The following is a 14,216-nucleotide window of genomic DNA, read 5'->3' on the forward strand; positions in this document are numbered from 1 at the left end:
TTGGTTTAGGGAAGAGGGAGGAGCCTGTGGGATTAATGAATTTCCCCCAAATGATTCTAATGTGCAGCCAGGTTTTAGAACCACTGGAAGGTCCTATTCCCAGCACCTTCCCCCTCCAGGTTCTGCGAAACACACACACACACACACACACACACACACACACACACACACACACACACACACACACACACACAGTCGCCCTTGCTCTTGTAATTCTCAGCTTTGCAGAAAACTGGATTACGTGTTAAATGGAGGGGGACAGACTTCAGAATAAGCTAACGAAGAGGGTGATGTCGCAGGAAGGGTACTGCAGCAGCGGCTCGTGGGAAGAACTTACCCTGAGGGTGGCTCTGACACACGCCTCTGACCCTTGACGTATTTCCCTGCCCCAACTCTGAGCCGCTGTTAGCCACGGGATGTATCTGTGCCAAGGGTGGTGGAAACATACCATGCTTTTCAGCGTCAGTTATGACACACCACGTCCCTGCTGTCCGCCTCCCTGGGCTGGAGTCCCTGTGTCTGCCTTCTCCATGTATCCTGTTTGTACCTATGCTTTTCCTTCTGCATCTCTGTTAAAAAAAAACAACAACCAGAAAACAGAAAACACGCGTTTTTAACAGAACAAGGAGAACTTGTTCTATCTTCTGACAATGAACTTGAGCCCGTAAAGGAGTATCGGGTTTATTTTGTGTCTTCTGGTGGTAAACATGTGCCACGACACATGACATACTCCTGGTTTTCCGTTGTTTGTGTGATAGTTTGTTGCAGTGCGAGGAGTTGCTTATTTGCTGTGATTTTGGGAATGTTGAGAAAATGCTCTTTTCCCCTGACAATCCAAGTTACTACTGAGGAAGCCTGGCGGTGGGCAGGACAGAGTGGACCGGGGCACTTAGGGATTATTGAAGTAACGTGGGGGGTGAGGGGGCAGTCATAAGAAGATCCTACACTGGGGAAGTAGCAGGAAAAGGAGGAAGAAGTTGGATGTTGCTTCACGAGACGTTCTGAGGGCGGATTTGATGGGATATGACACTTCGGCAGGAAGGAGAGGGAAAATCCTGGGTGATGCCGCCTGAAAAAAAATGCACAACGTGAGAGTTGTGAGCTAAGTTTTATTTGGGGCAAAATGAGGACTGTAGGCCAGGAGACAGCATCTCAGAGAGCTCTGGGGAGCTGCTCCCAAGAGGTAGGGGGGAAGGTCAGTATATATGTGATTTTGGTGAAGGGGGTACATGCAACCAAACACACATTTTTGCAGAAGTTTTCTGCTGGTCACGAGGAGCAGACGTCACCATGAAGGATTTTAGTGCTTTTCTAGATACGAGATGCAAGAATTGGGCTCATAAGAGCGTCTCTGGAAAATATCTAACTGTCTGAAGACCTGTTCTGCCAGTTTTTTTCAGAGCACAGAGGGCCTCATTTTTGCTCTCCACCCTGAACCCCTTGCAGGGGGTGTTGAAGGTCAGCAGCTGAAGCGACTCATAATTTAATCCTTGTAGAGGCAGATGGCAAGTACCAATTTGTAGGTGACAGTGACCACAGGATTTCAAACTTGTGTGGAAGAAAGAGTGGCGGCAGTGTGTACAGAATCAGAGCAGACTTGAGAAGGAAACGGTGGTGGGAGCTGACATATTTGGTTTCATGGTATTGAGCTTGAAGTTCCAACAGGAGGCCACGTGGAAATGTTCAGTGAGCCATTAGGAGCTGAAGAGAGAGTTTGGCGCTAGAGACAGATTTACTACCTCAGATGTGACAGTAAAGTTGTGTGAGAGCTAGAAATTGGTACAGGAGAAGGGATACAAAGGAAAAAGAAAGTCACGCCAGAGTTTTGGAAGAATTCCAATATTTATGATAACTGAACAGGAAAACAGATACCAACGAAGAACCAGGCACAGGGTGAGAATGAGAACCAGAACATGACCTAAGTCAGAGAAGGAGAGCTTCTCAAGGTGCTGGTGGTTAGTCCTGTGAGATGCGGCCAAGAGGTCAAGTAGGCCGCCCACGGCTTTCATGAGAATCCCCCTATTTCACCTGTTTCTTTCTATGCTGTTAGCAGCCATGATAACCAATGCCTAGATCCTTTACTTCATTAGAGATTAGAAAATGGCAATAGTCTTGTCCATCATTTCTTCTTTATTTATTAGCTCGAATATATATTTTTTTAAAGCATGAGTTTATTTATTTATTTATTTTTTGGCTGCGTCGGGTCTTAGTTGCGGCACGCGGGATCTTTCGTTGCGGCGTGGGTTCTTCGTTGTGGCGTGCGGGCCTCTCTCTAGTTGTGATGTGTGGGTTTTCTCTCTCTAGCCGTGGCATGGGCTCCAGGGCTTGTAGGCTCTGTAGTTGTGGTACTCAGGCTCAGTAGTTGCGGCACGCAGGCTTAGTTGCTCCGTGACATGTGGGATCTTAGTTCCCCGAGCAGGGATCAAAACCGTGTCTCCTGCATTGGAAGGCGGATTCTTTACCACTGGACCACCAGGGAAGTTCTTAGCTCAAATATTTTTATAAAGAGAAACTTTCCCTCATCTACTATTTGATTAGCCCGTGGTAGAGTTTTCAAGGGAAAGACAGGATAAAGTTTGCAATCTTTCCCTTATTTACTGGCTTTCAAAGTAGGGTCAGTTCCCTGGCATCCTCCAAGGGCAGATGACTAAGGTTAGGGTATTTTCTGGGGGGACAATTTATTAACTCAGGGATCAAATAATATTTTACGTTGTTTAATCCACCCCAGCAATTATCTTTATTAATGCTCAGATGTTTCTCTCTTTGGTCCATGGGAGTCTTTTCAAGTTGTTTCTTTCATTCTTTGACGGCTTTCTTGCTGAAATGATACGATTTTCCAGGCTCATCTTGTACATTTCCTGCCCCATGTCTGGAAGCAGCCATTTCTCCAAGACCACGGTCTGTAAACTAGTGACACTCATTGCCACCAGTTAGGTCATCATTTCTAGGCCTTTGCAATGGGCAGAACTAGGATATTTAAAGATTAAAAAATAAACCTCATGAGTTCACACTGTCACTTCAATTCAGGACTATAAGATAATTAGTCTCGCTCGTCTCTTATATTTTTTATCAGTGTGTTCCGGAACTAAGAATCCTGGTTCGCAGGGACACGTAGATGATAGAATTAGATATCACAAAGTTATTAATTTGCTTTTTCCAAAGTATTTTCAGAATAACAATCCCAACACTTTTACCATTAGGATTACTGAAGACGATTAAAATTAAATTTTTTTGCATATGCTCTCTGAATTTTTTAAGTTGTACTACGGTCTACATTGTCAGAGAATCCAGCTATCTTATACTTTTTCATAACTTTCTTGAAGTCTCCACTGTACATTTAAATATACTTGTAATACTCGGTGCCAGTATTTAAGGTGATGTCTCTCCAAGGCATTGTGGCTGATTATAGCTCTTTTTCTAATAGATTCTAAGGAAGGACTCAGGAGAACAATATTCTTTTAGTTCTTGTGTGCTGAGGATATTTTGCTGCTTTTATACTTGAAAGTAAGTTGGGGACTTCTGTGGTGGTGCAGTGGTTAAGAATCCACCTGCCAGTGCAGGGGACACGGGTTTGAGCCCTGGTCAGGGGACACGGGTTTGAGCCCGGGTGCGGAGCAACTAAGCCCGTGCGCCACAACTACAGAGCCTGCACTCTAGAGCCCGCGAGCCACAACTACCGAGCCCACATGCCACAACTACTGAAATCTGCGTGCCTAGAGCCTGGGCTCCGCGACAAGAGAAGCCACCGCAATGAGAAGCCCGTGCACCGCAACAAAGAGTAGCCCCCGCTCGCCGCAACTAGAGAAAGCCTGCATGCAGCAACGAAGACCCAACGCAGCCAATAAACAAATAAATAAATAATTTTTAAAAAAGAAAATAAATTGCCCTGTATATAAAGTCTTTGACTTACATTTTCTTCCTTTGGGTACCTTAAATATGCTACTACATTTTCTTCTAAGAAAAAGAATTTTGGTCAAAAAGTCTGATGGTGATCAAATTTCTTTCCCTTTATGTGTCACTTGGTATTTTAACCTGGATACCTAAATAATTTTTTCTTTTTCTTTCAAGTCTAGTAATTTTACTAGAATACATCTTAATTAATCAATCTGAGTCAATTTTCCTAGGCATATGAGGTATCCTGTCAATATGTAGGTAGTTTCAAATTCTCCTTTTATTTCAGAAAAGTCTTCCTGAATTATAGTTTTCAGTGTTCTGTTTTTTTTTTTTTTGCTTTAATTTTTCTTCTGCAGGGACTCCTACTATTTAATTATTGCATTTTCTTTACCTGTCTCCCTTATTCACCACTTCTTGCCTAATCCAATTTATCTTTCTCTTCATTTTTTAATATTTTGTAACATTCTATTTTTATTAAGGCATTATCCATTATGTTTATTTGCTCTTGTGTTCCTTTAATTCGTTTTCATTTCTGAAATGATTTTTCTCTGTTTCTAATTCTTTGCTGAGTTTTATCACTTTCTTTCTGAGATTTCTATTTCAGACGTGTATTTTCCTTTTATATGTCTTACCATTTTTTAAAAAATTTATTTTATTTTTGGCTGTGTTGGGTCTTCGTTGCTGTGCGTGGGCTTTCTCTAGTTGCGGCGGGCGGGGGCTACTCTTCTCTGCGGTGCACAGTCTTCTCATTGCAGTGGCTTCTCTTGCTGTGGAACACGGGCTCTAGGCACACGGGCTTCAGTAGTTGTGGCACGCGGGCTCAATATTTGTGGCTCACAGGCTCTAGAGTGCAGGCTCAGTAGTTGTGGCACACGGGCTTAGTTGCTCCGTGGCATGTGGGATCTTCCTGAACCAGGGCTTAAACCCGTGTCCCCTGCACTGGCAGGCGGATTCTTAACCACTGTACCACCAGGGAAGTCCCTCTCTTATCATTTTTTGATGTCTTTTTGCTCATTTTGAAATATCAGGTTATACTTTTCATCTCTCTTTGTGGGATTATGTCTAAGGGATGTTACTCTGCTTCTTCATCTCTTTGACCTTGATCATTTTTATGTGAAATTAGTTTTCCTGAACATTTAGAATGAGACAGCGTTCAAGAGCACCTTCCTGACCTCACGGATCTCCCTCTTCTGTTGATTTTACGTAGTGTTAAAAAATACGGCAGTTTGCTCCCTTTCCTTTCCGGGTTCTGTTCCCCTCTCCTACGTTTATCTGCACTTTCTTTTTTCTTTGTGTCTGTTGTCCTAGTCTGGCTCAGTCTGGATTCTGTTATCAGCGGTTCCTCCTCAGTATTGAACGTGCTCTGGGGCGGAGGGGCTGGGGGTTCGGCTATTTTGTTTTGAGAGTTCATAGACCATTTCAGCCTCTGCAGACCTTCCTCAGTAACCCTCGACTCACCTGCTATTGGAGTGTGCAGACCCCTTATGGTCTCATCTCCTGTTCTCCAGCTGGGCTTGGTGAGCTTCTCAGGTGGCCACTGATGGCTGCTTTGGAGTCCTTGGTCCATCAGGTGCCCTGAGGCTTCCCTTGGTACAGCTGCTGATGCCATGAAGATCTTGAGGTGCCAGAGGTTCGTCTGTACCTCTTGGGCTTTTGGAATCTGTGGAACATCTCGTCAACCTAGTTGTATTGTAGGTATTGTCCTCGGGCCTTTCACTTTGCCATCCTAGTTTATTTTATTACTTTTATGGAGGGATCTGAGGAGGTTAGAAAATATGCTGCCACCACTGCTACCTTTGCCTTTCCCAGTCCCATTTTCCCAGATTTCCCCCAGATTTCAATTCTTGACCATCTGTTCCTTTTATGTGTATGTTTTGAGTAAACCCCTCACATTCTTCGCTTTTATCCTTGTTCCCTTGACCCCTAGAGCCACATCTCCCATCCCCACCCCTCCCTCAAGCTTCAGTCCCTTATTTTCTGCAGCCACTTAGCATCCTCACTTAGATGCCCCAGAAGCACCTCAAACGTGTATCCTTGTGACTTACTCTCACACCTGTTTCTCTTTTCTTGGAAAGGGTACCTTTTTGGGAAGAATTTATTTTTCTAACCAAGCCAGTGTTGTTGGCAAGAGATCCTCTCGTTGTCCCAAAATGTGTCCCATAGAATTTACTTACAATGTTGGTCTAGAGACGTAAATAAGCTTTATTAAAATAGAATACTTTTAAAGAATTTGCTTATTTTGTTTTCCTTTCTTTTGCCAATGTAATATTTAAAAGTTTTAGAACATACCTTTATTATAAAAACAATACAGGTTTATTATAGAAAATTTGGAAAAATGCAGAAGTCTCACAGTCCCAAAGATAGTCTCCACCCAAAGATAATCACTATTAACATTTTGGATGTTTACCGTAATTTTTTCAATTTGGATGTATATTTATTACTCACAGTTTGTGGTGGGCATTGTCCTTCGTCCTTTGGTAACCTTGGAAAGCACAGTTTAAAAATGATAGTATGGTATTTTGTTGTATAGATGCACCATAATTTATATTTTAATTGGCACTTAAGTTGTTTTCCAATCTTCCTACTAGTATAAATACCACTGCGATAAAGATGATTGTATATGAAACTTCACGGATCTCTGATTATTTTCCTTTAGGAATAATTCCTAGCAGTGAAATTCTTGAATCAAAGGATATCCATAGTTTCAAGGCTTTCAGTATACATTACTAAATTTTTCTCTAAGAACTGCACACCAATTTGCTATCATATCATGAGTGCATAAAATTCAAAATTTCTTCGTGCTGCTGTTAAAAAAACCAGTTTTTGCCAGTTTGATAGACCACAAAGGCATTTCACTGTTCTTTGAATTTGAACTTGCGATATTGCTAGGATGGTTCAATATTGTACCATGTGCATAATAGCCGAGAGTATTTCATTTTGTATTAGTTCCCAGCACGTGGTTACCATGAGTGCGAAGGGCTTATTCTTCCCAGGTGTCCACATGTCACAACGCTTGTTCAGCTGCGGTCTCTGTCAGCGTCAAAATGATTTGTCAAAACAGTATCTTCAGCGAGTGCACGTTTTACAGAGCTGGATTTTATGTGGGTGCTTAGCATGTTGTTTTTAAATGACAGGATTATTTAAAATATTGTTAAATAATGAACAGTCATTGAATTCTCCCTCACACCTGCTGGTAATAATAACAGCCGTAATTCACTCTATGTACTTGCTAAGCGCTTTGCAAACAGTGCCTCATTTAGCGCAGCCTCGTGAACTCGGCACTCATTTCTGTGTTTTCCATGACTCAGTGAGCCTCAGACATCCCAGGCATGTGGCCGAGGTCACAGAGCTATTAGGTGATGAAGAGGCAGAACTGAAGCTCGCTTTGAAACCAACTTTAAAATCTACCTTCTGAACTATTCTGCTGTTTTATTTGGGGCAAAATGAGGACTAATAGCCAAGGAGACAGCATCTCAGATTAGCTCTGAGAAACTGCTCCAAAGAGCTAGGGGAGAGGTCAGTGTTCTGTATGGACTCCAGCGGGGAGGGGTGGGTGCCGCCAAGCACACGTTCTGGCAGAGGGCTGCTGCCAACATGTCACCAGGAGCAGGTGTCCCCATGAGTGATTTTAGTGCTTTCTAGATATGAGGAGATGCAAGAAATCGGGCTCATAAAAGCTCCCCCGGAAGATGTTTAACTCTCTGAAGGCCTGTTCTGCCAGTTTTCCCCAGAGCACAAGGCGCCTCGTTCCTGATCTCTGCCCTGAACCCCTTTCGGGGCCTGTTGAAGGTCAGTGGTCACAGCAGTTTGTGACTTAATCCTTGTAAAGGCAGATGGCGAGTGCCAGTTTTTAACTGGCAATGCTAAGGGGTTTTTCCTCACTCCGTGGTTCGTAACCCTGTTGCACACTAAGATCAGTGGAGAACTTCTAAAAAGTACTGAAGCCAAGTCATATAATCCAGGCAAATTGCCTCAGGATCTCCAGGGGTGGAGCCCAATCATTCATATATTATAGAGGCTTCTTAAGTCATTGTAACGTGCAGCCAGGGCCGACAGCCATTGCTAGTAAACATTAACCAATGTGCCTAAGGAAAGAGTCGTGCTCTGTCAAGTTCAAAGCCTCGGTGTCCCATGCTATTTGTATCCCAACCTGTGTTTTGGAACAAACTCCTTTCTCTCAGCTCAATTCAGCATTCTTATTACTAATCCCTCCTCCCTCCCCCACCCCCCCGTCTCTGTCTGTCTGTCTCTCTTACACACACACACACACACACACACACACACACACACACACACACTAGCCCAGAATCTCTATTCACAGAAGCAGTAGTAGGGATGCCAGACCCAAGTCGGGGTGTGTTCTCTGGATGCCAAGGTCAAGTGCAGACGTAAAACGTCGCTCATCCAAAGGCTGCAGTGGATCAAGCCAAGAAGGACGATTCGAAAGCCCAGCCCTCGGAGAGACTGAATCAAAAGTTCGGCAGAGAGTCTTCCACCCAAGACAGCAAAATAATCTGCGGATGAGGCATCCAGGGATGGGGACCAGATGGTCTGGAAGAGGGCTTTCTAGAGACCACTGGTGTTGCTGGATCAGAGAAGAAACGGAGCCGTCAATGCAGAGGTCACTACCTATTGGCTCATAGATGTGTTTGCTTTTCCTTGACGTTTCAAAAAAATTGAATCACAGTTACAACTAGGAGACTGCACACACACACACTGAGTTTCCAGCATTAAAAACATCTGAAGATTTGGCAACACCGGGCAATTGTTCCCACATGGCACCAGAGAGTGGCCCTGGGTGGCGGCTCTCCACTTTAAAGGGAAGAGGGAGCCTCCAGCACCCCACAGCCCGGACAGGGCGCCTGCCACCTGTTTAGGTGATGTGACTGCCAGTACTGACATGCGTGGACATTTGTGGCTTCTGACGTAAGATTCCAAACCAGCCTGGACATGAAGCAGTCACCGAGTACCAACTTCTCATTGGTTGGTTTCTATGGTAGCCTTTGCTTCCCTCCAAATATCCCTGCAAGAGGTTATGGCTGCTGCTTTGTGGGCCAAGGAGGCTGGCTGCAGAGCCACTATTTCTCTCTCATTGGCGTGCCGTGTAGTCAGCATTCACTCTTAGAGCCCTTCCTCCCCAGAGTCGGGGCAGGGGAGGGACCCCCACTGTGCCCATCACGGAACTTCCCCTGTAGCATCATAACCGCATCTCCGTCCTCCAGGCAGATGGCTGGAGCGTGCGCGTGCGCAGTCCCGGGGGCTGCCCCAGCCTCGGCCTCTTCCTGCCCGCCCTTCCTAGCAAAGTTTGATAGGAAAGTTCTTAGAAAAAGTCAAATGAACTGATTATTCCTCCCAAGGATAAGTTTTTTGTTCTCTCTGAGTTGACCTGACCTGTTTTTCTGAAGGTTTATTTCTGTATTTTTCCTTAAAGACATAATGATCAAGTTCTTTACATGTAACCGGTTAAGTGGAAGGTCTGAATGCTCTGACTTCTGTGCTCCTTCTCATAGGGCCCGGCTTCCCTGATGACGGCAGTGATGACAAAGGAAAGCAGATCAGATATTTCCATAAAAAGTCCTTTCTCCTGGGAGAGCAAGACAGCCCTGGGGTCTCTTTGCTTGTTGCAGACAATAAGTAATTAAACAAACACACCAATAAGTACATAAGCCCCAGAGAAATATATGGTCAAAAAGACTAAGTTCTTACAACCATGCACTTAAAGTTCATTTTCTTCATTCTCTTATGTATTCTAAGTATTAAGAAAAAATAACCCCACACCTGGGTAAAGTAAAAGGATTGACCGTGTCCTTTTATTGTCATTTTCAAGCATTGTCTAAGGGGGGTTGTCCCTTTGTTTCACTTACTATTTACTGTTGGTTAGATGTTAGAAATTAGATGTTGACATGGAGGTATATTAGGAGGAAATGATTTTTGTCCAGGAGGGGTACATATGATTCTCTCCTTTAGAAACAACAGTGACAAAAGTTTTGGTTTCATTGCCCCGTAGATATAAAATCTGTTTTACATCTAACCTGACCATCTTATTACAGCGTTATATCGTTCAGTGCCCAGTCTTTCCAGTTCTCTTTGAACGAGCTTTACAAGTCTGCTAGCTCCTTCGTTAATGAATAAAGCAAATTTCTGAAGCACGTTGTTTCTATTTTTGTATAAGAGTCTTGTTTTTAACTTAAAAAACGATACTTTGGCACTAGCCTTATCCCCACAAAGAATTTTTGGTGGCCCCAATCTCCTGTTCACGGTACAGAGCTTCTTTCCTTGTTTGCTGTGGGCGGCAGCAGGCAGAACTTCGGAAATGCTTTTGTAGTTAATGTACGTATGAGATTAACACTTGGTGGAGGAAGAGAGGACTGATCAGGTAGCTTCAGTTTAGGGGAAGAAAAACCAGATGAGGTTATTCACGGGTAAAGCCAGCACCATTTCCTGCTGCCTCTGCTTGGCAACAACACAACCTCTGCTGCTGACGCAGTAATTTCAGGCTCAGGCTTGCAAGGGAAGCAGAGTACTCACTGCGTTTCTCTTTTGACCCACGATTCTTTCGGAGACTCTTTTTATCCACTCTACCCCACTTCCATGCATCCTGGCATCCGAGAGTAAGAGGCTCAGAGGCCACCTGGCTAAGCCGCTAGGGAGGGTTAACAGGCTTCTAATAAAGATGTTCCTGAAGGGCTAAGGGGAAAGTCAATTTAAAATTCGTATTTCAGATGAGCTGGGAGGTTTGCTTTACTATAAAGAGAATGAATTATTTAATAATGGTAATGAAATCACTGTGTAGCTGTATTCTAAGACAGTGTTAGGTTCTGTTTGACTATCTTTACGCGTACTATTTCAGGAAAAATATATTCTCTTCCAAATATTGGAATAGGTTTGGAAACTTAAATGTAATGATTATCTGTGAAATGATATAGTAAACAGGGAAAGTTCTTTGCAAGCTGTGTAGTGTTATATTTTGCCACGAATGTTATTTATTATCAACGCAGCAATTCAGTGTAACCTGAATGTCCCCAAGTCTACAGATAACTGAGAGGTGGCCATTCCTTTGATATCCAAATAGAATAACTCGCGTCCACAGCCCACATTTGGTTTTAGTAAGTTCAGTCCTCTCCTAAATATTTCTGAGCATTCCTGGAGAGCGCGTGTCAGCTACAATCTCTGGTCATCAGCTTCTCTCCCTGGCTCCTCCTGACACCTGCTTATTGCCTCTTGTTTTCTTGTGGACCATTCACCTGCCAGCACCATCCCAGTCCTTCCTTGATTTCCTAAGGAAGGGCTAAAATAAATCAGACGCTAATTTAGCAGTTAATAAACATTTGCTGAAACCACTGGTGGATACCAGAGAGGAATTAAGATACAAAATAGGAAACAACTCAAAATACCCTTCAGGGGCTTCCCTGGTGGCGCAGTGGTTGAGAATCTGCCTGGCAACGCAGGGGACACAGGTTCGAGCCCTGGTCTGGGAGGATCCCACATGCCGCGGAGCAACTAGGCCCGTGAGCCACAAACTACTGAGCCTGCGCGTCTGGAGCCTGTGCTCCGCAACTAGAGAGGCCGCGATAGTGAGAGGCCCACGCACCGCGATGAAGGGGGGCCCCCGCTCGCCACAGCTAGAGAAAGCCCTCGCACAGAAACGAAGACCCAACACAGCAAAAATAAATAAATTAATTAATAAGCTAAAAAAAAATACTCTTCAGGACCTGCCTCTCCCCATATTTCTGGGATCTACTTCGAGCCAGGGTCCTTTCTACTCTCTTTTTTGCCCTTTTTCCAGAGGGAGCTGAAAGTCATTCAAAATTAGAGCATCACCCACTTCACGGGGACTAGCCTTTCATATTATGACACGCAGAACTTTAATTCTCTTTCACTGGACCTCCCCACTGTAGCCAGCACCCTGGGTCTTACGGTTTGTAACCAACAACACTGCAAAGATTAGTTTCCCTAAACAAAAGACCCACTCCCGCTTGTTCCCGTATTGTTTACAATATCCTTTTATTATCTTTTTAATACATATTGAATCTTGATATTGTCAGTTTATATTCTCTTTCTTCATTTTTCTCTCTTTTTCTTGATAAGTCTGATGGGGGGGGGGTTGTAATTTCATTAGTCTTTCCAGAGAAGCAACCTTTGACTTTGTGGATTTTCTGTCTCATTCACCTGTTTTCTAGTTCATTGCTTCCTGCTCTTATCTTTATTATTTCCTCCCCTCTATTTTATTTGTATGTAACTTCTTATTCTTTTCCTAGCTTCTTTATCTTTTCATTTTTATAGAGGTATCATTGATATATAATGTTATATTAGTTTCGGGTGTACCACATAATGATTGGATATTCGTATTCACTGCGAAATGATTACCAAAATAAGTCTAGTTAGCATCCATCGTCATACATAGTTAAAATTTTATTTCTTGTGATGAGGACTTTTAAGACGCACTCTCTAAGCAACTTCTAAGTATGCAATGTGGTATTATTACTACAGTCACCGTGCTGTACTTCAGAGCCTCGCAACATATTTATTTTATAACTGGAAGTTTGTACCTTCTGGCCCTCTTCACCTATTTTGCTCACTCTCTACCCCCATCTCTAGAAATCGCCAATCTGTTCTCTGTATCTATGAGCTGTCTTTGTTGTTTTTGTTGTTGTTGTTATTTTAGATTTCACATATAAGTGAGGTCATACAGTATTTATTTTTCTGTCGGACTTATTTCACTTACCATCATGCCCCCAAGTCGTTCCATGTTGTTGCAAATGGCAAGATTTCCTTCTTTTTCATGGCTGAGTAATATTCCATTGTGTGTGTGTGTGTGTGTGTGTGTGTGTGTGTGTGTGTGTACACATATGAGTATAAAATACCACATCTTCTTTATTCATTCATCTATTGATGGACACTTAGGTTTTTATTCTAGCTTCTTGATATGGACACTTGGATTATTGACCTTTCAGCCTTTCTTCTTTTCAAGTGTAGGTTATGGCAGATGTGGAGATGTACCATTCAGATAACCCTTCAGGAAAGAACCAGCCCCACTGCTATCAGCCTCCAGCTGTTATCTCCTTCAGGGCTACTGTCGTTTCAAGCCAAGGTCATGCTTTGCATGGGGAAACCTCCCAGGCAATGTCTGAGCAAAGCAGGGGTAGCTGACTGCATTCTCTTCTCAGGGCTGCTCCCGGCTAATGACTGAGATAGATGGTGGACAAGGGCTTGGCCATGTCCACCAAACCCAGACTCCTGTACAGGACAGCCTTTGCCCTGCAAGTCCTTTTGGGGCACAGAGACCTGGGGCATCAAATTGGCATTGTGGTCTGATGTAGGATAACTTCCTCATTTGCAGGAAGTTATGGAGATGTTACTGAAACATGACATTCCTAGGGACAAAATAGTTGGCAGCCTACCAAGGTGTGTGTGTGTGACTATGTATATATACTTGAAAGAAAGCAAGAATGGGAGAAAAGGGGACTGAGGCTGTTCACGCTTCAAAAAGTTATGATCCCTTGCCCACTTTCTAGGTATTTTCTAAAGACCATACAAAAAGTAAGCCCACTGGATTTTTAGTTTAATTCCATACTTTGTATGATTTCAGTCCTTTGAAGTTTGTTGAGACTTGCTTTATGATCTAGCATGTGGTCCATCTGGGTCAATGTTCCCTGTGCTCTTGCAAAGAATCTATAGTCTATATTTGTTGGGTTTTATGTACCATATAGGTCAGTTAGGTCAAATTGGTGAATTACGTTGTTTAGATCTACTGTATTCTTGCTAATATGTTTACCTCCTTGGTCTATCAGGTACTGAGAGATGTGTTAAAATTCCCAATTACTTTACACAAATACCTTGCACATGGATGTTTACACCACCTTTATTCATAATTGTCAAAACTTGGAAGATGTCTTTCAGTGGGTGAACTATTTCAAGATACGAATTTTAGAAATCTTGATAATTTGTTGCTTTCTTGTCAAATCTCTAATGCCTTTAATGCTGTTTTAGAACCATATCAGACAGTGCTACAATGTTTGCTTTGACTCTCAAACATAATTTAGAAAATCAAGAGGAAGAGAGCCTATTGTATTATTTACCCATATTTCCCCTTACTATGCTCTTTTTTTCCATCCTGATATTCCAAGGTGTTTTTCTTTTATCATTTTCTGTTTAGAAAACTTCCTTTAAGCCATTCTTTTAGGGTAAGTGTATTGGTGACACATTCTATTAGTTTTCTTTTATTTGAGAATATCTTGATTTTTCCTTTATTCCTGAAGGACGTTTTCACTAAGTACAGAATTCCGAGTTGAGAGTTGTTTCCCTCTCAGCTCTTGAAACAT

The sequence above is a fragment of the Delphinus delphis genome, chromosome 10 (genome assembly GCF_949987515.2).
Source record: "Delphinus delphis chromosome 10, mDelDel1.2, whole genome shotgun sequence".
NCBI classification, from domain to species: Eukaryota; Metazoa; Chordata; class Mammalia; order Artiodactyla; family Delphinidae; genus Delphinus; species Delphinus delphis.